A 26,330-nucleotide genomic window follows, 5' to 3' on the forward strand; every position below is an offset into this window, starting at 1 on the left:
TCGCTGGGCAGACGGAACGTGAAGATTCTCTGACTGGGCAGACGGGACGTGAACAGTCTCTGACTGGGTAGACGGGACGTGAACAGTCTCTGACTGGGCAGACGGGACGTGAACAGGCTCTCGACCACCTCCTCCACTGCGACCTCCACGGGTTCCACGAAACTTAACTAATCGGGTCCCCTTAAAAAACTCCATTCTCTCCCGCTCGGTGGCTGGGGAAGAGATATTGAGAAACATACCGCTGGATCTTGTGTGACGGAGTCCTTCTGTCACGGAACACACACTGGAGGCAGAAAATCCAAAAGCAGTAATTTAATATAAAAGGGCAATCCAAACTCTTAGTCATCCAGGCAGGGGTCAAAAGTCCAATAAGGCAATCCAAAACATAAAATACAAACGAGAACCAGTCTGATACAAATAACGGAAGTGTGGGGACATAATACAAGGACTCCGTGACACATACTGAAACAGACAGGGTTATATACACAGGGAATCGACAATGATAATGGGGAATTGGCTGAGTGCAATGATCAGTGATAAGAAACAGCTGAGTGCAATGATGAGACAAAGGATCGTGGGAAATGTAGTTCATAAGTGAAGGACACCGTGGGAAAGGAGGACATCTAGTGGACATCAGGGGAACACAAACCCAACACTGTGACACTCAATACTTCATAATATATTTTAAATAATTATTAATTATATTATAATTAAATTATTATGCATAGTACTGTAAATACATACAATTATCCAAAATTATAATATATATATATATATATATATATATATATATATATATATATATATATATATATAAACATTTCTTATTTTTTTTTTCTATATTTTGTTGTGGGTGTTTCCACAATTAAAAGTGTCTCAGCAGCTATAATTTGTTTTATTTTAGAACATTATATGAATTAGAAAACAACGACATCATCATCTATTTTCTATTTATGTCTGAAATATTTCCTTTTAATTATTTTCTATAAAATTATGATTTGGAAAAATATGGGCCAAATGTATTTTTTATTTATACATAAATACATTTATTTAATTATATTAGCAACATATTAATATATCTATATATTAATATAAATATAAAGTATATTATATAAAAAAGGAAAATCAGGAAAAATATGAAAACTAAAATATTTAAAATGCATTTTCCTAATACATATAGTGTATACCTTTTTGTATATTTTGTGATTTATTCTTGTAGGCCATTTATTTAAAATGCACCATTGAAGAAGGCCATGCATATCGCTGTGATGATGAAGGAAATGAGACATTCAGCTGGCATGGCACACACATGTGGGCCTATAATGATTTTACCTCCTAATCAAAATGGACCTGAACTCCCATGTGAAAGAATATCCATCATGGATGACTGTCCGCCCTGTTGTCTTGACGACTACCTCTGCTATGCGAATGTGGAAAGAGACAGGAAACCAGATAAATGTGCTTTTATTAAGGAAAAAGGCCACATGGGGGAAACGCACATCCAGCTCAGGGTAGTTTATTGAATCTGTTCCACATATTACCGCCAAGACACTGGAGTACAACAGAGTCTACCATCTGGAGAGGAGGAAGAGGATCTGGGTGGGCGAGACCATCTCCTCCTTCTAAGTCTGTCTATGTACCCACAACAAACCTTGCTGCCCATAACAGCAGAATACCTAGGATCAATGGTGTGCAGTGATGTTCTGAAATGAGGAGGCACTAATTATTATTATTATTTTAAAAAACAATGTAAATTTATGTTCCAAGACCACATTTGACATATAAATTACTTACTGTAAAACAATACAATTATTCGATTTTGCATTTTGACATTATCAATATAATTAATGTTCATTATTTTAAACAAAAAAAGGTATATTTCTCATCTAGCTAGTGCCTTTTACCATTTATTCCAAATGAATAACTAGAAGAACGCAGTAACAAATTTCAGATCTATATTTTATTTGGGTAACACTATAATTTAGGGTCTACTTATTAACTAGTTGCTTATTAGCAAACATATTACCAGGATATTGGCTGTTTATTAGTACATATCAATGTCTTATTCTGTAATACCTAAACTTAACAACTAACTAAATAACAATTCAAAAGCAGTAATTAGAAGTTTATTGAGGCAAACGTTTTAGTTAATGCTAGTTAAAAGTGAGAATCGGACCCTAAACTAAAGTGTGACCTTAATTTGTGAATGTCTCGGTTACGTATGTAACCCTCGTTCCCTGAGGAGGGAACGGAGACGTTACGTCAGTGACTGACAAATGGGGTTTCGCTTAGCCTATCACCTTCTAGTTCTTACAAAACGAGCAAACGGCAAGTTGACTGACGAATGGGGTTCCCAGTGTAATCATGCAACCTCGGCTGTCTTCCAGTGCCCTGCGTAAGTCTGAGCTCCCTGTCGTGAGACAAGCACGGACGAAGGACTCCTACTTAACACAGGAATACCAAGGTACATTAGAAAGCATATCTCAGTTGAAATATGCCTGCCCGAAGGGAGGACTTACAGAATAACAATTATGACCCGAAAGTGGGATGCATGTGGAGAACACTGGGATATCCAGCCCGCATTTTGGAATCTTTAAACCCCAGGGGGGGCAAGGTGGCTTTCCAAGGGAACGACACACGCTCTGAGAGGATTAGATGGAAATACACACGTGGGGGTCGCCCAAGGGGGGAACCATGCACATGGAGGCACCTAGCCAACGCGAAAGCTGCCGCAAGCATAGACTCTGGCGTTGACGTCAATAGTGCTGGAGGAACTCAGGGCTTCTCGGGGAAACTCACCTGAGGAGAATATCGCACGTATCCAGTCCGAGGAGTGGAATGGCGAGCAAGCAGTGCAAGTACAACATCACAAATGTGTTGGGTGTCGCCCAGCCTGCAGCTCTGCAGATGTCTGTTAGCGAGGCGCCATGCGCTAGAGCCCAAGAGGAGGCCACAATCCGGGTGGAGTGTGCCCTCATACCAAGGGTACATGGTCTACCTTGGTGCTGGTATGCCAAAACAATGGCGTCCACTATCCAGTGAGACAACCTTTGCTTGGAGAGAGCCTTCCCACCATAACAGACAAAGAGCTGGTCAGAGGTGCTGAAACACTGCGTTTTGTCTATGTAAGCGCGGAGGGCGCATACTGGACGGAGCAGTGCCAAGGCTGGGTCTGCCTCCTCCGAGGGCAGCGTTTGCAGGTTCACCACCTGATCCCTGAAAGGAGTGGTGGGAACCTTGGGCCGTATCCAGGCCGGGGTCTCAGATCTCAGGTGGAGGCGATGTGGGGACACAGTTGTGTTGCCACAGAATACTCCATGGGGGGAACCCAAGTGTACCCTTTGGTCGCGGCCTCAGCGAGGGCAGAGAAGGCGGAAGAGGCTGCTGAGCTGTCGCGAAAAGTCAAAGGAGACTTCTACGATCTCATGACCTCTTCATGCACTTCCGGGAAGAAAAGAATTGGGGGCGCCGCCCCCAAAAACCAATCATCAAGCCTTGAGCGCTCGTGATATGGCGGAAGGTTCCAGAAAAGCCATGGAAAGCATGTCTCTGGATCAAACTCGGGCAATGCTGGCACATCCGAAGGCGGCAGCACAGCCGAATCCTCATCTTCAGATGACTCCAGCCCACCTTGTGTGCGCCCAGGGAGAAACACACACTTGTTGGCAGATCACTGCACAGACCAGCAGCAGGAATGAGATCTTGCTGGAACACGCCGTCACACCAACACCGCTAGAGAGTCGCTCGTCTCGTATCTAGAACTCGTAGACAGCTTGTAGTGGAGAGGAGTGAAGGAAACACTCGGCTCCGAAGCAAAAACATAACTGCATGTTGCCAGCAAACTTCCTTATATACCCACGAGGTGAAGAACCATGGAATGTCCTTGCCATTGGCTTGTTTTGTAAGAACTCGAAGGTGATAGGCTTTCTAAGCGAAACACCATTTGTCAGTCACTGACGTAACTTGAAGTGACTGAACGAAAGGGAACTTATGTTCAGCTGTTCTTTTTAACAGTGAACTTATTTTCGGATCATCAGTCATCATGCTTGGTAAACACTGCACTGATAGTCACAGACAGAAATTACCTTTAATTTCACAAAGCTGATTGCTCACTAATTTTTGTACTTTCAAGTAATTTCAGGTTTGATTTTGACGTGACAATGCAGTGATATCTAAGTGGGTGATTTGATATCTAAGTGGGTGAGTTGATATCTAAGTGGGTGAGTTGTTGCTCACTTATCTGTAATTTGTCTTCCCAGTGACACCATTATTTGTTCAATCTGACTCATTCGTGGACATGGAACACGTACAAAACTATATAGATCAGACAAAAAGATCAGACTGAACTCAAACAAACAAATAAAACTATTATTTAAAACTATGATAATATAATCAAAGTGAATAAATTCCAATATTTAAAAAAAGATTTATAAAATACTTTAAAAAAACATGAAAGGCATAAAAAATAATTTAAAAAAATCCTACAGACATAGAATAAAATTGCATGTTTATATTGCATGATTGTTTTTCCTCACTCTTTACGTTCCAACCAGCCTCAGAATTCAGAAATCTACTCAAATTCATTAAATGACAAGCATGCCTGAGCTTTAATCAGTCAAATTTGATCAGTGGCATATTTATAGAGGAGTGCATCCAAGCAGGCAAACAGGATCAAGAGGGGTTGGAGAGGGGTGCATTCTACAAGTGTATGAGCGAGTGAGGTGGAGGATCCCTACAGAGTGTAAACAATGCACGCCGTCTGCTGTGGTTCCACATGGAGGCCCTGGCCTTCTCCCTACCTTCACTCAGCTCACTTCAGCAGAGTGGCAACCCCATCCCTCGGGCCTAACTGAGCTGTGGTTATTTATAGAGCACTCCTGAATCACTTCCTGCAGCCTGAGGATACACACAGGCACACACATACACACTCACATAGACACTCAATGGCTTAATCCGATCGTGACCTTAGATCACTGCCACAGTCATGCTGAAAATGAGTCTTCAGGTAGAAGCAGCCCTTGTCAAAATAGTGTATGGACACCAATAATGTTTAGTTGAACAGAGACAGAAAGATCAGACTGAACTCAAACAAACAAATACAACTATTATTTAAAACTATGATATAATCAGTGAATAAATTCCAATATTTAAAAAAAAGATTTATAAAAGACTTAAAAAAAACCATTAAAGACATAAAAAATATAAAAAATCCTACAAACTCCAAACTTTTGAATGGTAGTGTACAGTATATGTACATAGAAATAAATTGCATCTTTTTTTTCTTCACTCTTTGGCATTTCAGGAGACACCCACTGCTGTCATCCTTTCAGATATGTGGTCAAAAACTCTCAGGCTTCGTTTTTTTTCTTCTATTCCCTCCTCCGCCCATCACTTAACAGGAGTTTTGTCTCGCTCTACGACCACCCGTATTCTAAGCCATTATTTCATAACCTGAGAAAGGTTGACAGGCCTAATATTAGCGATTTGACGGCAAAATAACAACCCGCATAGCACATATTTATGTCATACTGTACGTATGCCAATGATGTGACAGACAACTATTTATCAGCTCATACAGCAGCACATATCAATAAACTTGCTCTCACCTTGTGTCTTCTGAAGATTTAAGGACTCACATTTTATATACAATGTGGATGTCCCTCTCTTGAAAATGCATGAAGCGTATTCAGTACTCTAAACAAACATAGCCATGAGGTGCACAGTCCCTATAGTAATATTTACAGCCACACTCCTGTGTTTTCCTTTGTATGTTCTCAAATATTGCACGTCCAGCAGTCAATCTAGTTATGTGTGCAAAGTATACAAACCCGGCAAAATATGGTGTCTCACCCTGGGTAAGAAAGCTTTTGTAAACAACTTTTATTTGCCATCGACCTTTCATCTAGTGAATGGTGACCAGACTACATAAAAAACTAGTGAACAGGCGTTGTGTAAAATGAAGGAGCATTTTAGCCCAACGTGGGGAACATGGTGCTAACACCACCCAGGGAAAACATACAGTATACTGAAACAAAATGAGAAGAAAAAGAAAAAGAAAAAGCTTTTTGTGGGGTCGGCGAGTTTACAAAATCAATACTTTTATTCACCAAGGATGCATTAAATTAATCCAATGAGACAGTAAACACATTTACTGTTCTACTGAGCTTTCTGTTCATCAAAGAACCCTGAGTTTTTTTTATCATGGTTTCCACAAAAATATTCACCAGCACAATTGTTTACAGCATTGATAATAATAATAAATGTTTCTTGAGCATCAAATCAGCATATTAGAATGATTTCTGAAGGATCATGTGACACTGAAGACCAGAATATTGCTGCTGAAAATTCAGCTTTGCCATCACAGGAATAAAATATATTTCAACTATCTATTTTTTATCAAAGAAATGCAGACTTAAGTAAAATAAGAGACCAAAAAAAAAAAAAAACTTAAAGTCCCTTTTGTACAAATAAAATCAGATTGTAGGCTAAGTTAAATATATTAGTCACTCTTTGTATATTTTAAAATCATCAAAGCATTTTCTTTTACATCTGTGTTATTTTTAAGGTACCGTACCACATATTGCTGAACAACAGCGAGCAAGGAGTTAATTTATTATTAATTGCAGTAAATTAACACATAAAATCAACTCTTATGTAAATGTAAATCTACAGAGACTGACTCATTAAAGCGTGATGTTTTACCAGAGTCCCATTGTTAAACTATGCAGACTGGAAGATGGATTTAATAAGATTTATTGCAGTTCTTAGTATGAGCTGAAGTGTTGATGACATTCTAACAAAAAAAGACGTGATCGGCGCATTGTACTGATCTGAGTGTTATAGAACAGCTCATCTGCATGGCAATTGGTTTAATATTGTGCTCCCACAATGGGAACAATGGGCGCTCTGAAAGGACCACGAAACAGGACTGCTGTACCACTGGAAGTGTGGCCGTTTCCTCGACACCAGGGGCTCTTCATTCTAAACAACACACAAAAAAAAATCTAATTCAAAGCTGCGCTGTAATAACTGTAACTAAATCACAGCCTCCAGTGTTTCTCCAGTAGGTCCCTATGATGTTTCCGCTATGTCTCCACAGGACGCAGCTGTGAGCTTAAACTGCTCTACCTGCTCACCTGGGAACCCATGGTGAGCCGAGGTCCCTGCTGTGCCGAGTACAGTGAGAGGCGTGCTGAATGAATTTCACACTGCACATGTCAGGTGTCTCCTCCCTCCCGTCTATGACACTGAAAGGGATCTGCCTCTCTGCAGGGTTTTCGCAGATGCCATGGGACGGGTTATCCAGTTAAACAGACACACACAACCATCCCATCTCATGCGGCTGATAGGTGCCATTACATAAATCACATCTTCAAGGTGCAGCGTTGTCACGTGCATGTCTTGCATAAGAATATTTGTGACAAGCTCTGTTTATTTTGTGTGTCATAACAAATATAACTACAGTAATGAGGCACATAAGCAGTCAAATGTACACATTTCATATGTATATCTATTCAGGGCGCCCACCCTGTTAACACTTGCCAAAAAGGTGTCTGGATAGCTTGATATCTGCCTGAAAAGGTAAAACCCAAAACCGTAATGAGGAAGCATACGCGGAAAAAAGAAAGAAAGAAAAAAACCCCCAAGATGGCCATTGGGGTGATAAATATTCCTCTGCCCCGATGTGAGTGTCACATGCTCTAGGCATTCTGTCACTCAATTCCATTCCAAGACCACTAGGGAGGACAGAGCAGTGATTGGATAAGGCATTCTCTGGCAGATTGCTCTGGGATTAAAACCCATGCTGCCAGACATGTTCCAGCTCCAGTTGAACCCAAATCAGGGCAGAGGAGAACATCTGAATGGCTCTGGATTCACAAGGTCAAGTCAAAGGCCAGATAGTGGTCCCAAAAAGTATTTGGACGCCTAAGCCACACTTAAAAATTTATGAATGTCAATGTATTAAATTTCAACCCAAGTAACAATTATTTGAAAGAAAGAAAGACAGACACTTAAAATGACTTCGGGACCAAATGTTGAAAAGTAATGGCAAAAATGTGTCAAGCGTGTTTATTCGCAATGTTGTAGAGATGTGACTTGGTGTGATATTGTGTGTATATGAAATTAATTAATTGTGTGTATATATATATATATATGACAGCGACATAGAAACAATTACTTTTACTTGCTACAGATCAAAACTGCTTCAGATAAAGCAAAGGTGTGAGGCTTCTTGTCTTCTAAAAAGCAGAAAAATAAACAGGAAGGGTGAATTTAATAGGGACAATATCCATGATGCTTATACTGCTGGGGATTTGCTGTCTAGGGCATACATTAACCTACTGCTTAAGGACAATAAATACAAAAGAGAGGGCTAGGAGAGGTTGTCTTGCTCTGCCAGAAGGACATTACACATGAGGTCCAATTTCCCACAAAACAAAGGAGGCAGGAAGCATTCCCTTGCCCCGTGTTAACAGTAATTGGGGACTTCCTTCCAGAGACTTTCACTCATTTCCTCTCAACTGAAGTGCCATAGGGCTTGACAACACTAGAACATCTCTAGGAAAACTATACACACCAAACAACAAACCTACTCATCCATTTCCCCACCCAAATCCACTTAAAAAAAAAAAAAAAAAAAAAAAAAAAGTTATGTTAGTCAAGAGGAGACAACAACACATGTTATGTAAAGTTAGTAGAAAGCAATTATTAAACTGAAGGACCATGTGCCAATGTGATACAAAAAGAGGACACAAAGACCTCTGGGAGAGTTCGCCCTTAATCATTTGGGCCAGAGAGAGATTAGCATAGGTTATTTGAGTACATGTAATCTAGATTTCCAGAAATTAAATTAATATTTGAGTGCACTGCACTATGCATACTTTGCACCAAGTTAGGAAGTAATGGATTGGAAATAAGGGATTTCCTACTATGATATTATTTTACAATATAAGCAAGTAATCCTCACCAAAAAAATAAATAAACACACAGGCACAAACAATTTTTGTTTTGTTTTTTATTCTCTGCAATCGTGCCATTTGGGAAAGCATACAAACCAAATTGTTGCACCGCTATACACTATGGCATCAAGACAATGATTATACAGTTGATCTGACATTTGAATATTTCATTTCTATCCATCTACAGATGCGAACAGGCAGGGGTGGGTGTGAGTGCCGGCAGACAGATGGTCCAGAAGACATTATGGACCACAGCAGATCCTGTGTGTCTGCTTATGCTCAGAGCGTTCCAGAAAAGACTGTCTCTTTGCACTACACCTGCCCTATTGGACAGAGACTCTCACCATCTGGATCTGGTGGTGGCATTGCTAAATAAGGAGAAACTGTGTGAAATATGCAATGCTAGCGCAAGTACGATAATATTTACTTTAAAATTGTCAGTCTCAGATGAAAATTCTGGACTTCTTTTAGCAATGATAGTGCTAAATAGTATTATATAGATATACTGTATATAATACAGCAACTTAAATATTTGTGATTATAGAAATAATAATGTTTACATGTTCTTTGAGTATTTACTTTTGTTTATTGTTTACAAATGCATTATTTGTTATATATCAGGACACCAAAACTGACATTCGTTACACGTTCCCGGTCTTTCTCTAAACAATGTATGCATGTTAATCCAAAGAAAAATAAAATTAGGGTAAACATACACTATTGTTCAAAGGTTTGGCAGCAGTGACATTAAATTGATCAAAAGTGACATTAATAATGAAATTTCAGTAACTTTCTTTTTCATTTGAGTTCACGAAACCTACACATTTTAAATAATCTGAATTGTTTAATTGTTTTGAGTTTAATGAACTAGTTTTTTTAATTTTTTATTTAGACTAACTTAAATTTAACTGAAACTGGGCTGGGATTTCTATTTCCCAGCATGCTCTTCAATGGCACTCAAAAGGGAGAGTAAATACTAAAATTAAACGTTACATTCTATTTATCAAAAAATCCTGAAGAAAAGCACAACTGTTTTCAACATTGATAATAATAAGAAAGTTTCTACCAAATCAGCATATTAGAAGGATTTCTGAAGGATCATGTGACACTGAAGACTGAAGTAATGGTTGCTAAAAATTCAGCTTTGCCATGACAGGAATAAATTACATTTTTAAATATAATAACATTTCACAATATTACAATTCTTACTGTAGTTTTGATTAAATAAATGCAGCCTTGGAGCATAAGAGACTTATTTCAAAAACATTACAAAATCTTGCTGACCCCAAAATTCTGAATAGTAGCCTGAATAGTGCAACTTGTGCCACCTCTGAAACGGCTTTCCTATTCCGCTGACGTCACCAATCCATCATACATTTCCATTCACCTGATTTCTTCCTAGCATTTAAAACCCGCTTTTCCTGATCCAATCAATTCCTGATGGATAAAATCAAGTCCAGACTTGCATTTTTGTCCTCATTAAATCCTTTTGGACTATGAAATCAGACAGTAAAAAGCACTGCAAGTTGCATGTTGACTTTTCACTATTCAAATTACATCTTTTAGTGTGTAACATCTCTCTAACGTGCTAAAACAGCCCCGTAATTTTATGTTAAACAAGAGACAGAAGCCATTTCCAGCTCCACCATGAACTTGATGTGTACCATCCCAGTTTTATGTTCCACCTATTACTGAGACGACAGAGCATCATTCAGAGAGGGATTTGGCCTTTATTTTCAGATGACGAGGTGTCAGGCAGGTTACCAAGGATTAACATACAGATTTGAAGTAATCAGTCCTCTTGTTTGCTGGATAACGGCAAAAAAATAAATGAATAATAAAAAAAAGTGTGTATCCTGCGACAAAGCCTTAAAATATTCATCAATCTCATACTGAGCAATGAAGCTTATTTTATACTTCTCTTAATACCAAGTGTGGTGTGATATTACTTATTTATTTACTTATTTTAGCAAACCTCACAGAGGGAACAGATGGTGGCCCATTACTTACAAATCATTTAGGTTTGCAGTGTGACTTAGTCTCTGCCAACTGAACTGCGCTTGACACAGTTAATTACAGAACAAAAAACTTCATTCAATATTAAACCTCTCCTCGTCTTTTGATGCATGTTTTCCGTCATGCGTCAAATCTGATTTTCCAGCATTTCTCTGTTTGTCATGTGGTACATGCACTAGCTGGATCATAATGTGTAATGGCAGCTGAAGGGTGGCTTCAAAGGGAACTTCTAAAAGGGAATGTAAGAGGGCAGCTTTCAAAGATAAACCAAAAACGTCACCCATATTCAAAGAGCGTGTGAAAAAAGCTTCCACCATGAACATCTTCCTTAAGACTTCTGTTTACAAAGAGGCCATGAAGTGTCATGTTGAATTTGATCAAAACTTTTTTTAAGGATACAGTCATGACCAGAAGTCAAGTTTTCAAATGTGATTTTCTAATAACCGATAAATTTATCAATTAAATTTCGTTTTGATTCATACAACTAATGCTGTAAGCTACTCAACATATTCCTTTCGTTAAAAAGTTAAAATGAAATAAAAAAAGGCATTTGGCCTTCAAGCATTTCTCAGTATTTACCTCATTATTTTAGATATAATAGATTAATAGCCTCCTGATTCAAGGCAGAGAGGCAGGCTCTTTATAATTAAAATTAGCTGTACCAATTTCCTTTTATTTTTCTAGGCCTAATTTTGTCTTCATGTTTGATTCTAAAGAGCTTATTACATTTATCCAGCCAAGAGCCATGAGTGGTTTCCTATTTTTTCTTGTCAATATTGTAGTTTGAATAATATTAGCAACATAATAGACAACATTGGGTATATTAGGCTGCTTTTACACTGCATGCTGTAAAGATTTAATATTTTAAATATTTCAGTATTGCGCACTATACAGTATGAGAGGTGGCTCTCTGTGTGCACGCTTTGGATGTGGGTGCAGCACAGAAAACAGTGTGTTAGTCTTCTTGTGCTTGAATGGTTTAAAATAACATTAAAATCACTTTTTCTGCGCGCACACTTTGGAAGTGTGCGCAGCTAAGATAACAGCGCATGGTCTTCTTGTGCCTGAATGGTTTAAAGTCATATTAAAATGCTAACGCATTCTCATCCTTTCGCGTCATATGTGACGCCATATGACAAAACGGTGAAATACTACGCACATGGCACCCTTTATCGTCAATATAACACGCACTGTGATGGGTAGGTTTAGGTGTGGGGTAGGGTCTGCGTCTCATATTCACGCTAAAGGATGCCAGTCAACTTTATGACGCCTTGGGTTCGCGTGTTATATTCACGCTAAAGGGTGCCATGTGCGTAGTATTTCGCCGTTTTGTCATATGGCGTCACATATGCCGCCAAAGGATGAGAACAGGCTCTAAAATGCACACAAAGGAATCGATAAGAGGAATAAGCTCTATAAGGGATTCAAAAGCATCAAAAGAAATAAGGCTAAATTAATTGACATTTTACTAATAGTAATTTACATTGTAATTACAAATTAAAAATGTGTTTATATATTTATAAATAAAATGTATTTATACATATGTATTTATACACAGCATGCAGTCCTTGTTAGCGTGCCTGCCTCCCATACCTTCCATGCTGGTTCGAATCCCGCTTGGAGTGGCGCAAATAGAACCGGAGGTGTTACAAAAGCAAACGAAGGGAAGCGAAATTAACAGTTTACAAACTACATGTCAGCAGCATCCATCGACATTTGTATACTAAGTATAATAAGGCCGTGTGTCCACCAAATCGCTTTTTCCCGAGGCTAGCGGATTTTTCCATGTTTTCATTGGGAGCGCAGCGTGTTTAAAACGCCAGCAGCATAGCGAGGTGCTGACCGCCTATTTCATGCTGAGTGCTTCAATGTTTTTTACCAGTCGCTGAGAGTTGAAGAATGTTCAACTTTGGGGAAAAACACAGTGCTCATTACTGTCACTTTTTACCCAGCCTTCCAATCACAGTGGAGGAGGGGCAGGACAAATACAATACTGACCAACCGCCACATTCTGCTTGTACAATATCAACAGACGACAACAAAAAGCATAACAACAGAACAAAATTATTTAAAACAAGACCCAGAGCAAATATTTTACATTGTATCGACATTTTTATATAGAAACAATACAGAAATAAACTTTCATTGAACTGAGATACTAGTAACACTTCCACGCACATTGCATATTAGAGCAACCAAGAAAAGTTTTTTTCCTCAACTGAAAAAAATAAAAAAATAATAAAAAAAAGCTGCGCTGCTGATTTTTTTTTTATACAAAGCTTGTTGTGCTGGAGTTCTCCCTAGTACAAAATCAAATCTCTTTGAGGCACCATGTTTTTCAGCTCTTTTTCTCACATGCCAGGTAAATTCTGTTAATGGCACCCAAATTTGAGCACTTAGTTGGACACTTTAGAAGCTAATAAAATGGCTGTTTTGCAGGTAGGATTGAGTAAATGTGTTCTCTGACAACTAACACAGCACCTCGAGCACTACCGCTCCTCCCAATTTACCTCTATTATAGACTTTGCCTTATAATAATAATATTTCTCTGGTGGCAAGACGCTAATTAACAATATTGGACTTGAGTGTGGTGACTTCTCAGCGCACACAAGCTTGACAGGTTTAACAGAATATTAATTGTTTGTGGCAGTTTACATGAGTACAGATTGAGCAATCTAACATGTTAACCAATGAAACTCGGACGTTTACCCAGGCACTGTTAATTAGCACTGTCAGGCTAACACTATTGAGATTATTTCAGATGCACCATTCAATGTGCCAGTCAAATTTGTTGTCCCTTCACGTTTGAGATATGTGGTGTATTTGCATTCTGTGATATGAGTTTGTAGCCTCACACGATAATTTCCCTACGGGGCTTGACTTAATGTCCTATAGTCACACTACGGAAAAAGATGGAAATGCCATAGCCTACAGATAGAGCTTCAGCCATGCTGCTGTAAGAAACGCATAATGAGTCCTTAGTCACAGCCGAAGAAGTGCTGTGTTGATGTCCTTCACAAGAAGAGTGTCTTCTGACTCAGACTGTTTTTATGTGCCTTATTTATTTCACCTTGAATTCTATTTGATTACGTTGTATTTTTGTCAATAAAACAATGTATTCTATTTCTATTTTCTTTGCTTTCGCTTTCTGCCAGCACATTTCCCCTATTCATGTAAATTTACTTGTGTGTTTGTAGCGTGTTTGCGCGTATATATAATAGCTTGGTATTTCTGAGGCATGCTTTATATTAAAGTCTCCAAAGAGACATGTGGCATGCTTGGCATTTTCCTTGGCACGCATAATTTATGTTCCTCCTTTTCTCATGAAAATATAAGTAAATGAAAAAGAGAGAGAAAAGAGACGTAAATAATGAGGAAAAAACATTATGGACTAAGGAGCCTAGAGAGTAAATGTGCATGGCCATTAAATGGCAAGAAAAAACTCAACAGGAACTCTCAGAATTTGAAGCACACAGGATATCTTGGGCCAGAATGGTATATGTCTATTGAATTTCTGACCAAGGATGATTTAGAATGCTGCCAGTCACATTCACACCAAACAATGCAACAAAAACTGGTACAAGGATCTCGTTTTCATCGGCGGACATTTTGACAAAAAGACGCTTGTTATGTCTCATCAAACCCCACAATCTTAAATATTTTGTGTTGTTCTGCTTCCATACCCCCCACTGTCTCTTTGCGGCAGCTAATTTGTTGTCCAGACACAAACTTTCTGGGAATGCTTGTTTAAGCAGTTAAACAGAATGTAGCATAGAAAACGTGGGCAAATGGATTCTGGTTGGAGTGGGGAACACTAGGGAGCATGTCGAGGCATAAATGTTTACGTTCTCATGGCATTGGAGACAGAGGACACGGCCTGGATGCTTGCAACTTGTGGAGTGCTTAAAAACCAGACGAGCTCACCACTAACCTCTCATTATCGTTCTGACGTCGGAGTGAAACATGAAGCACATTTAAACGAAGCTTCTGGGCTAAGGGGATTTCAAGGCCTTGTGATCAGGTGTCGTGGCTTAATAAACCAAGGGACTCCGGCATTGCATGGTGGCGTAGAAGGCACATGACGGAGGCACATGGTACATGGACACTCCATTCTAAATCTCCTTACTTCCACATCTTTTCTCGTTATTCTGTGTCTTCATGTAGAGTTCCTCTCTTGGAGTCTGGAGCGGGCGAGGCGAGGGGGCTGTCAAAAGGAAAGCATGAAGAAAGCTATTGTTTCCTCGCTGTGCTCATGCCCAGGGAATAGATACTTGTATATGCAAGAATCACAGCCTGAAAGAGTAAAAACCCACATAAAAAAGAGAGGAAGGATGGGAAGGAAAAATAAAGAGCATGCCATCAAAAAATGGGTGTTATTTAAGTGTTACGTGCTGTTGGGCTTCTACTGGCCTACATCTTCAACCCCACACACAAGGGCTCTTTTCCAAAACTTGGCTGTGTTTAAAGGAATAATTATGCTGTCTTCTAAGATACCTTTTATATTGCCCAAGGCAATCATCAAAAGGCAAAATTGCATGTAGTACAACTCATGGATAATCCCAGAATACATTGCAGCTGGACTGTTACAAAAACCGCTGTATTTTAATTTGAATACTGCTGTGAGCAAGTTAAACATGTTGCTAAATTTAGCGTATGTGAATTACTCGTGGCAGATGTATACAGGTGGAGCTGGGGAGGATGGGGTTAGCACTGCTAAGACAAATGTTAACCGTGCATTTGAAAGTTGAGTACGCAAGCTCATTGGCTACTCTCATCAGCTGTACCCTATAGGTAATGATGTGATTGCAAGCAGGTTGAGTTACTGTAAGAGCGTATTAGCCTGAGTCATCTAGAGTTTCATGATAGAACTTTGTATTTATGTTAACACATGATACAAAAATATATACAAACATAAACACAAATCAGTGTTGTCACATTTGTCAAGGCAGACGAAGATGATGGAGGAGCAGGGAGAGGTGGATGTTAATAATAAACTTAACTAATAAACAAAACAAAGAAATTAAACCAAAATACATGCATCACAGAGGTACAAAAACATAACAGTTTTGGCTTAAAGTCATTACAGGACAATGGACCAAACTACACTCAGGGCTTAAATATAACCAGAACCCGGACTGCAACACAATTACTTCTAACCATGACAACAACTGCAGAACAGTGATGTGGGGAACAAAGGAAACAGGAGCAGAACACAGGAAAACCAGGTGATACAAACTGAAGTCCATAAAACAGAACATGAAACTGAGCAACTGTTTTTTTTATGCTTATTAGAATATTAAGGTGTTTGCAAAAAAATAAAATAAAAAAGAAGTCAATCATAATCATTCACTGTTCATTTGTTGGCCAGAGCAGAACTTGTCCCCCGACTGAGTCTGGTTTCTCCCAAGGTTCTTTGCCACTGTTCCCTCTGGCTTGCTTAGTTGGGGAAACTTAATATTCAGCAATAGTATTGATCTGACTGCATTGACACCATTGTATAAGAACTGAACTGAGCTGGACGATGAAATCACTGTTTTCTCCAGAGCTGCTTTATAGATAAATGAACTAAATCAATAACTAATGATTTTTACAATAGAAATGAATCAGCCCTGAACTTACTTAAGCTGGACAATGAAACTATTTTCTTCTTGATCTACCGTAGAGCCAAAACAAACTCTGTTGCATTATTTTCCTGTTATCACCGTAAAGCTGCTTTGAAACAATCTGTACTGTAAAAAGCGCTATATAAATAAAGTTAACTTGACTTAATAGTGCAATATTGTTATAATAATACAGTACAAAATTACCCCTATATATATGGGCCATTTTTTTCTCCCCCCAAAGAGACATTTTATGCTCCTGACATAGAAAAATATATAATAGCTTCAATTTCACCATTAAAAAAAAAAAAAAAAACACAACAGGAACATGTTGCTAACGGCATTTGAAGCACACAGGATATCTTGGGTCAGAATGGTCCATGTCTATTGAATTTCTGACCAAAGATGATTTAGAATGCTGCCAGTCACATTCACACCAAACAATGCAACAAGCTTGTACAAGGATCTCTTTCTCATCGATGGCCATTTTGTCAAAAAAACACACGCTTGTTATTTCTCATCAAACCCCACAATCTCAAATAGTGTGTGTCGTTCTGCTTCCAAACCCAGCAGCTAATTTGTTGTCCAGACAAGAAACTTTCTGGGAACGCTTGTTTAAGCAGTCGTGGTGGGGACAGCTGCTGAGAAAAATGTGGGCTAATGGATTCTAGTTGGAGTGGGGAACACTAGGGAGCATGTTGAGGCATAAATGTTGCTAAGCTAATATTGTAATAATATTGTAATATTGCAATATTGTATTAATAATACAGTACAAAATGACCACTCAGAAATGTCTTACACGTATAAATACACATACATACATATACAGTTGACAAAACTGAAAAATATTCCACCTTAACGTCGTTTGTACAGTGGAGCAATTTTGTTTTCTTCCTCAGTTGTAACTGCTGTAAAACACATCATTCCATGTCAAATCAAACACATTTCTGAAACTTCATTGACTCAAATTTTTTGATTTTGGAAATATTTTTTCTGAAGAAAGACAATGATAAATAGTGATGAAAGCCAAAATATTAAATGTCATGGATGCATATTCAAAAAGTAATCCACTATGTTGTAGAAGGGGGGTCAAAAAGACAATTTTCACCTGAGATTTGGAGCCAAATTATAGGGGGATAAAAATAACTTTAGAAAGACGGCAGCATCATTATTGTCACGATGAGGTGGAAGCAAGGAGGAAGCAGGATCCAATTGCAGCACACTTTATTTAATAAACTCAAACTACATAAAGACACTGGCTAGGGCACAAGACTAAGGAACAGAACCACCAACATCAAGGTACAACAACAACATTATTAAGAACTCACAAAGACTGGACTGAAACACAGGGCTTAAATACAAGGCCAAACAAGCTAAACAAGATAACAAGGGGGCGTGGTATACATGAACACAAACGAGGAGCGGGAAAACTGAACAGGACTGAACCAAAAGCACAAAGACCGGGGGAACACAGACAGACATTACAACATAGCCCCCCCTCTACGGGCGGCTCCCGACGCCCATCAAAACTAGAGACATAGTTCGGGAGGGTGGTGGAGCGGAGGCGGTCCCGGGGGAGGGATGGCGGGCCAGGTCCGTGCAGGGAACGGGACCGGGGTCTTGCGATGGCGGACCTGGGCCATGGAACATGGGCGGAGCTGGACGAACAGACTGCCAGGGCGGAGCAGGCTGTGGGCGTGTCCACGACGGAGCAGGCTGAGGGCGAGGCCACGGCGGAGCAGGCTGAGGGCGTGACCAGGGCGGAGCAGGCTGTGGGCGTGTCCACGACGGAGCAGGCTGAGGGCGAGGCCACGGCGGAGCAGGCTGAGGGCGTGACCAGGGCGGAGCAGGCTGTGGACCCTCGGGCATCCAGGGCGAAGCTGTCGGACCCTCGGGCGTCCAGGGCGGAGCTGTCGGACCCTCGGGCGTCCAGGGCGGAGCTGTCGGACCCTCGGGCGTCCAGGGCGGAGCTGTCGGACCCTCGGGCGTCCTGGGCGGAGCAGACCCTTCGGGCGTCCAGGGCGGAGCTGTCGGACCCTCGGGCGTCCAGGGCGGTGAAGACCCCTCGGGCGTCCAGGGCGGTGAAGACCCCTCGGGCGGCCACGGCGGTGAAGACCCTTCGGGCGGCCACGGCGGTGAAGACCCTTCGGGCGGCCACGGCGGTGAAGACCCCTCGGACGGCCACGGCGGTGAAGACCCTTCGGGCGGCCACGGCGGTGAAGACCCCTCGGGCGGCCACGGCGGTGAAGACCCTTCGGGCGGCCACGGCGGTGAAGACCTTTCGGGCGGCCACGGCGGTGAAGACCCTTCGGGCGGCCACGGCGGTGAAGACCCTTCGGGCGGCCATGCTGGAGAGGACCCTTCGGGTGGCCATGGTGGTGGCCTACTGCCCCCCCCCCAAAAAATTCTTGGGGGTAGCTACGGGGTCGTAGCCTGGAGAAGGCACCGGCTCAGGAGAAAGAGGCAGAACCAGCGGTGAAGAGGGCTTTAGTCTGGGCAGGACCAGCGGTGAAGGAAACTCTGGGCTGAACAGGACTGGCGCAGGATCAGCGGGCTCTGGTGCAGGATCAGCGGGCTCTGGCGCAGGATCAGCGGGCTCTGGCGCAGGATCAGCGGGCTCTGGCGCAGGATCAGCGGGCTCTGGCGCAGGATCAGCGGGCTCTGGCGCAGGATCAGCGGGCTCTGGCGCAGGATCAGCGGGCTCTGGCGCAGGATCAGCGGGCTCTGGCGCAGGATCAGCGGGCTCTGGCGCAGGATCAGCGGGCTCTGGCGCAGGATCAGCGGGCTCTGGCGCAGGATCAGCGGGCTCTGGCGCAGGATCAGCGGGCTCTGGCGCAGGATCAGCGGGCTCTGGCGCAGGATCAGCGGGCTCTGGCGCAGGATCAGCGGACACCGGCTCAAGTGTGTGCGTAGCCCACACACACCACATGGCTGTGGCCATAATGGCCAGTGTTGCGGTCACTGAGGGCTCAGGCGGCGCATGCGTGGCGTGATCAGTCTCTGACTGGGAAGACGTGACGAGAACGGTCTCTGGCTGGACGGTCTCTGGCTGGACGGTCTCTGGCTGGACGGTCTCTGGCTGGACGGTCTCTGGCTGGACGGTCTCTGGCTGGACGGTCTCTGGCTGGACGGTCTCTGGCTGGACGGTCTCTGGCTGGACGGTCTCTGGCTGGACGGTCTCTGGCTGGACGGTCTCTGGCTGGACGTGGATAGGCTCCAGGGATACTGTGAACTGGCAGGGTGCTTCATCAGCCAAGCCCACCGTAGATGCCGAACCCCCCAAGTAAAGGGCCAGGTCAATATATCCCTCTAGGGTCCAACCGGTATAATCATCCGGCATCAGTTGCGCGATATCCGCATCCAGCCCGCTCCAGAACAGGTCCATGAGCTCAATGTCATACAGCGATCCCAGATGGCAGCAGTTCAAAAAGTCCCTCACATACTTCTCGATCCGCTGGCCATCCTGAAACATAGAGGCTAGAAATCTTCTTAGTACCTGGTTGCTAACAACTGCTGGATCCATTGGCGGTGAGTTCTTCTGTCACGATGAGGTGGAAGCAAGGAGGAAGCAGGATCCAATTGCAGCACACTTTATTTAATAAACTCAAACTACATAAAGACACTGGCTAGGGCACAAGACTAAGGAACAGAACCACCAACATCAAGGTACAACAACAACATTATTAAGAACTCACAAAGACTGGACTGAAACACAGGGCTTAAATACAAGGCCAAACAAGCTAAACAAGATAACAAGGGGGCGTGGTATACATGAACACAAACGAGGAGCGGGAAAACTGAACAGGACTGAACCAAAAGCACAAAGACCGGGGGAACACAGACAGACATTACAACAATTATTAGTCTATTAGTTGAATCTGGTTACTTTAGCAATCTTTGTTGTTGTGGAAAATGGATCAAATTTAAACAATTCAAACAAATTCAAACATTGAGTTGCATTGGGATCCCCATATCTATGGGATTGAACCATTTAGGACATTAAAAATGAAGATTACAAAATAAAAGTTTGTTAAGAACCAGAATCTAAAATCATATTGAGATATCTTCAATACTTTTAGAGTTTCAGGCATTCAAACACTGGACAAATAATATGTATGGCACTGTATGGTATGTTTCTATGCAATTGTGTTGATATTAAAAAAAAAAAAAACGAGATACATTTCTAGTTTCAACATAATTTGTATTTTCATTATTTGTAAATATTCCTTTTTAAAAGAAAATACCAACTGTATGCAAGTGACCCACATTTGGTTTTTGAACACTATATATATTTTTTTTTTACTAATTTACCAATTTACTAATTTACCTCATGAAGCTGCATTCAAATCAACTCTGGGAACAAACCAAATAGGGCCTTTAAAATGAAGATACCAAAAGAAATGTTTGTTAAGAACCAGAATCTAAAAGAATATTTAAGGTATCTTTTATAATTCTCAAGTTACAGGCATTTTTTAACTTTCACTGTTGGCATGTAATGCAACAAAGATTGCTAAAGTCAACAGATTTAACAAATAGACCTACCAATCTCGGAGAAAAAAAAAAAATAAGGATGCTGCCATCTTTCTCAAGTCATTTTTACCCCCTGTAAATTGGCTCCAAATCTCAGGTGAAAATGGTCATTTTGACCTACAAAATAATGGATTATTCAGTTAATATACATCCATGACATTTAACATTTTGGCTATCTTCTTCATTTATGTATTTCTTTCACCAGACAAAAGATATCAAAATCAAAATCCTTTCAATTTAAATGTATATTTTTGAATTTGCTGCATTTTCTTTGGCAAGTTTTACATTGTGATTTCATGCTGAGGACAGGTGCATATGTATTTTTCAAGTATAGAGCATGTATTTAAAATAATACTAAATAAATTATTTTAAATTAAAAGCAATAAATGTCATGAGTATCCAGGTTTCCTTTAGATGTACTTATTAAGTATTTTTATTTTGATACATTTCTTTATTTTTAACATAAAGAGGGCTTTTTTGTGTTTTGTCCCTTATTCTATATACCATTCTAAATCAATCATTTTTGAGGTTCCATTGCAGTTAGCATGATGCCTTAAAAAGGCAGCGGCTTGATAAGATTTAATAACACGCTTGTCATTGAGACATCACTCCTAACAGCTCAAGCTTTGTTGTTTTCTCAAAGGTTAATGGCTCTATGAAGAATCAATACGTAAAGCATCTGGGTGATATGTGATAAAGTGCACAATCCGGAAGATACAGAAACAAAAGAAACATGACCCACGAGGAATGGGACTAACTAACTGTCCCTTGCAAGGCTTGCAGCAATAATGAAAAGCTATCCTGAGTGCCCCTCTAAGACACTAAATAAATCACTCTCACTACTACGACGAGGCACCACGTCGGCCCAGAGGGAGAGAGAGAGGGGGAGACGTGCATTATTTACCAACAGAAACTGCAGTATCAACTGCTTTTCCCTGCCCTGGATCTGTTTCAGCTGCATTGTGCTATGACAAATGTAGAACACTGAGGAAGCTGTGGGGGAGCGGGATATGGGAGAGGAATAGAGATATATGGCTAAATGTGCTCTGCACTTGAGAATTTGGATGTTACTGTCCTTGTTTATCTTCCAGAACAAGTTCAGGGAGGATGACCGCCATTCTATCACGCCATGTCAGATGTCTTAAGTGGCACAGCCGCAGTTTCACAGCAAAATCAAATCAGACAGTAAAAAGATCCCTTAAACAAACTTTTTTTTCCCATGAGAAAATTCAACTGTTTTGGCGTTGCAGCTGAAGTATAACAGACAGTATTTTTTTCTACTTGTTATATGTCAGAAACAGTCTTGCCCACTTGCCCACCTTTTGACACTCTGCAACACCTTGCACTGTGATTATATCAGTGAAAATATTTTTTCTCATTTATACATCAGATTTGGAGGAAATATCTTCAATTCGTATGACTTTGTGCAAGGTCATTCAATTATGAACATAAAAAAAAATTCAGGTTTTTTAAAAGTTGAGCTTAACTGACAACATTTGTGGCATAGTGCTGCTAGGTAAACATGAAAAATTAGTTCTCATTTTTGTTAAACCATTGCCACAAATTAAGAATCATTTACACGTTTTAGTTAAACCGTGGCCACGAATTAAAGAGGTGATATAATACGACTTTTCACAAGATGTAAAATAGTCCCGGATGTCCCCAGAGTGTGTATGTGAAGTTTTAGCTCAAAATACACCACAGATAATATTTTACAACATGTTAAAATTGTCCCTTTTTGAGGGTGAGCCAAAACGTGTCATTTTGTGTGTGTCCCTTTAAATGCAAATGAGCTGCTGCTCCTCAGAGGGTAGAGCTTCAAGAGCTTGTATGAGTTAGCAGCTCTGATTACCTCAAGCAGACAAGCAAATGTCAGAAACTGTTCAGCCTTGTATGTTGGGAGTCGGAAAAAGATGGTGAGACTCAAGAAGAAGTTACAATATCTAGAATTAGAATGCAACAGGACATTTCTGAATGGTTAGTTGACAAATTAATGTTGCTGTTGTGGAGTTAACTACCTTCAAGTCTTTGATTAACATATTCTGTCATGATAATCTATAAAATCGCTCGTGTGGGAACTATGTGGTTCCTACAGAGTGCCTACTGAGTGTCATGCTCTTGCATTTGTGTTGCGTACTGTACGGCATGTGAAAAGACAGATGCGACAGCTTGAGGAGACTCATAAATGTGCTGTATACAACAACTCTTCCTCTTCTCAACATGGACTGTGTGTTCCCGGGGGTAGGGTTTATGTCAATTTTAGGGTTAGTGATGTCACTAACCCGGGAGGAATGTGGTGTTGTCCCTACCAGCCGTTTGTTGTAGTCCTTAAAAAACTATTTCTTTAAAAACTTTGGGCGTTGCAACTTTGCAGATGTTGTTTATGCTAAAACAGAAACATTACACACTAAATTTAGAATAGTGAAATCATAATCAACCACCCCCTTAATAATACATTCTCGTGAGTTGTTCATTCATTCCCTCGATTTAGTAAATCGTGTTCTCACGTTGGAACTTATTCGTTCCCTCGTTTTGATTGGCCCCGATTGGTAAAACGAGGAAACTTATTATTATATTGTATTGAATATTTCTTATAGAAGTTTACGCAATACAATGACTTCAGAATGGCTAAGAAAGCAAACAAATATTAAACAAGTGATATTTATATCTAAACACTTTCAAGACTATATACAGAAAATTATTATTATTATTATTATTATTATTATTATTATTATTATTATTATTATTATTATTATTATTATTATTATTATTATTATTATTTAGCCAACAAACAGTCAGGCTATTGTTGATGGTTAAACTATAATAAAAATGTACAGAGTTCAAGGCCATAGGAGCTGTCCAGGTTACATTGGAGTGGCTAATGCTATTTATACTTGCACTTTATAGTTCTTATCCTCCCTGTGTTGAAGCAATTAATTTCACTGAACCAGTGAAAAGAAAAAAAACAATGACAAAACCAGGCCAGATAGGACAAACTTCATCCCGCAAAGCATGTTTTACATCATACACTTACATGCTTGAGTGAATCAAGAAATAATGTCTTCTAGAGAGAGTCAGTGCCGTTGAGTCAGATTTCATGCCGAGTGCCAAGGCTGATAGGAAGAAATAGATGCTAAGATGTATTTTGTTTGCAGAGTAAGACATCACTGACCTTAGCCGCTTTCAGTGAATGTGTGTCTGTTCTTGGAGGAAACTGGGGAGACTGAATCACTCTCTTGTGACACACACTTTCGGTTTCTGAGTCTTTACATTTCTTTTCGTTTCTTTCTTCTGCAACTATTCTCAATGTTTTGCACAAGTACGTACTGTATACTAAAAGAACGCCAGCTTTTTTGTTCCCAGACTAGTACAGACATAAAACATCAAATAATGATTATTCTCAGTCTTGTAGCATGGACTGAGCAAATAAAACTCTGCTTGGCTCCTATGCACCTTACTTTGGCCTCTAACAAAGGTCAATTGCAACTAATTCTCTTTAGAGAGCAGGATCAAAAGTTAAGAAGCCCCCCCCCCCCCCCCCCTCCTCACAAAAAATAGTTTTATTTAACTGAGCAATGCTAAATAAAAACAACAATGTTCTTGTGAGCTGGATTTGTGTTATATAAAACCCACCTTTATAAATATGTGTTTCTGTGCTATACAGAGTATATCAATTCTTCAAGTGTGTCTGGTCAACACGTAGGGGGGAAACATGAAATGTGCATCTGACACACACACACACACACACACACACACACACACACACACACACACACACACACACACACACACACACACACACACACACACACACACACACACACACACAACAGATGGCACAAAAGATATTCCTGAATGTTCAAATGAGCACCTTACCATGTTACTTTTTTCAAGGACTATCGGAACGGAAAAAATGGTTAGGAAGCAGAAAAGCCATACAAGCTAAGACTCTTCTCCTCCATCTGTGCTGCACTTTGAAGTTTTTTTCAGACATCTAAAGAATCCTTGATCGCACCTTACTCTCATATCAATTCTCTCTTTTTTTTGTTGCTAAAACACAGGTACGCCAATGATAAGGAGCACATTATCAGCTGTTTAAGTCTCTCCTGAGAGCTTTTTCTATCTTGAGAACTTGTGCGCCATCAAGACAATGTATGGAGAAGCTCAAGGGTTTTCAAATAGCCTCCAATGCCCTGAACACACATTAAGCACTCTGATCTAATCAATTCTATCCAAGAGTGTCTTTGATGGTGGTGGCATTGTATTCCAACAGGTATCTTTGGGGATACGGGGACCTTGCAACACACAGGCCTCAACAACAAATCAATCGAGCTTTTCTTCACCAGGAGAGGCTGATGCCACGGCCCTATCTTCATATCCCTGCTACTCTTCATCTCAGCTCATCTTCCTGTCACTTCTCTGAATTTGATTCATCAGGTTTTTTTTGGATGTTACCATTCATTTGTCGCTACAGCCTGATAGCGAGGGAAAAATGGCTTGCGTCTAAGATACTTTAACAGCCAGCAAAAATGGCTTAAAGGAGGCCTTTGACAGATTTATCTGATACTATGAATTTTCTATGATGTTTATGTGTCACTGGCTTTTATGCGAGGATGTGAATGAGGTAATTGAATCGGTAAACGGCGCGCTACAGTGAATGCTTGTATTCTCAATCCACAGCAGCCCTTTCATGAGGACCGGAGCATTATAAATCAAAATTATGTGTTTACCATACCTGATTGAAACAATAAATCATGACATGCATGTAAAAAGCAGAATAAAGGCGCTTTTATGCTTAAGCTTTTGGTGTCAGAGTTCGGGTTGTTTGGTTATTGTGAAAGCGAATCACACCTAAGACCATTTGGAAAGCTCTGTATACTCTAACATTGTTCACTATTGGATTTAACTTTCAACAGCTACTGATGAAATTTTTTCCTGCACTGACAATGCAGCACCATAAAAATAGAATCATATTTTAGCTGTGAATGTAATTATGCCATCTGTACTAGATGTCATGTAATAAAAATATATAATGCCATATGTACCACAATATAATGGCCAGAAATGTTTTAATGATTTTTATTCTTGGACACCACGCTTATATGAACCGTTTATTTACAGAACCAAAAACCAATAGCACAACCAGTGTTGTCTCTGGTTACCAGACTAATGACTTTTACGATACGGATCGTCTTAATGAACCAAAAACATACAGCCTGACTTA

General features: G+C 40.4%; 1 protein-coding gene across 2 annotated transcripts in view; it reads right to left on the reverse strand.

Moving 5' to 3' along the window:
• The window catches only part of igsf21a (immunoglobin superfamily, member 21a), a 299,892-nt gene that overhangs the window by 110,272 nt on the left and 163,290 nt on the right, over positions 1-26,330 (reverse strand). The gene's annotated exons all lie outside the window — the stretch shown is intronic.

Source organism: Siphateles boraxobius, unplaced genomic scaffold (genome assembly GCF_051911475.1).
Source record: "Siphateles boraxobius isolate OS27281-9 unplaced genomic scaffold, OSU_SipBor_1 5, whole genome shotgun sequence".
Taxonomy (NCBI): domain Eukaryota; kingdom Metazoa; phylum Chordata; class Actinopteri; order Cypriniformes; family Leuciscidae; genus Siphateles; species Siphateles boraxobius.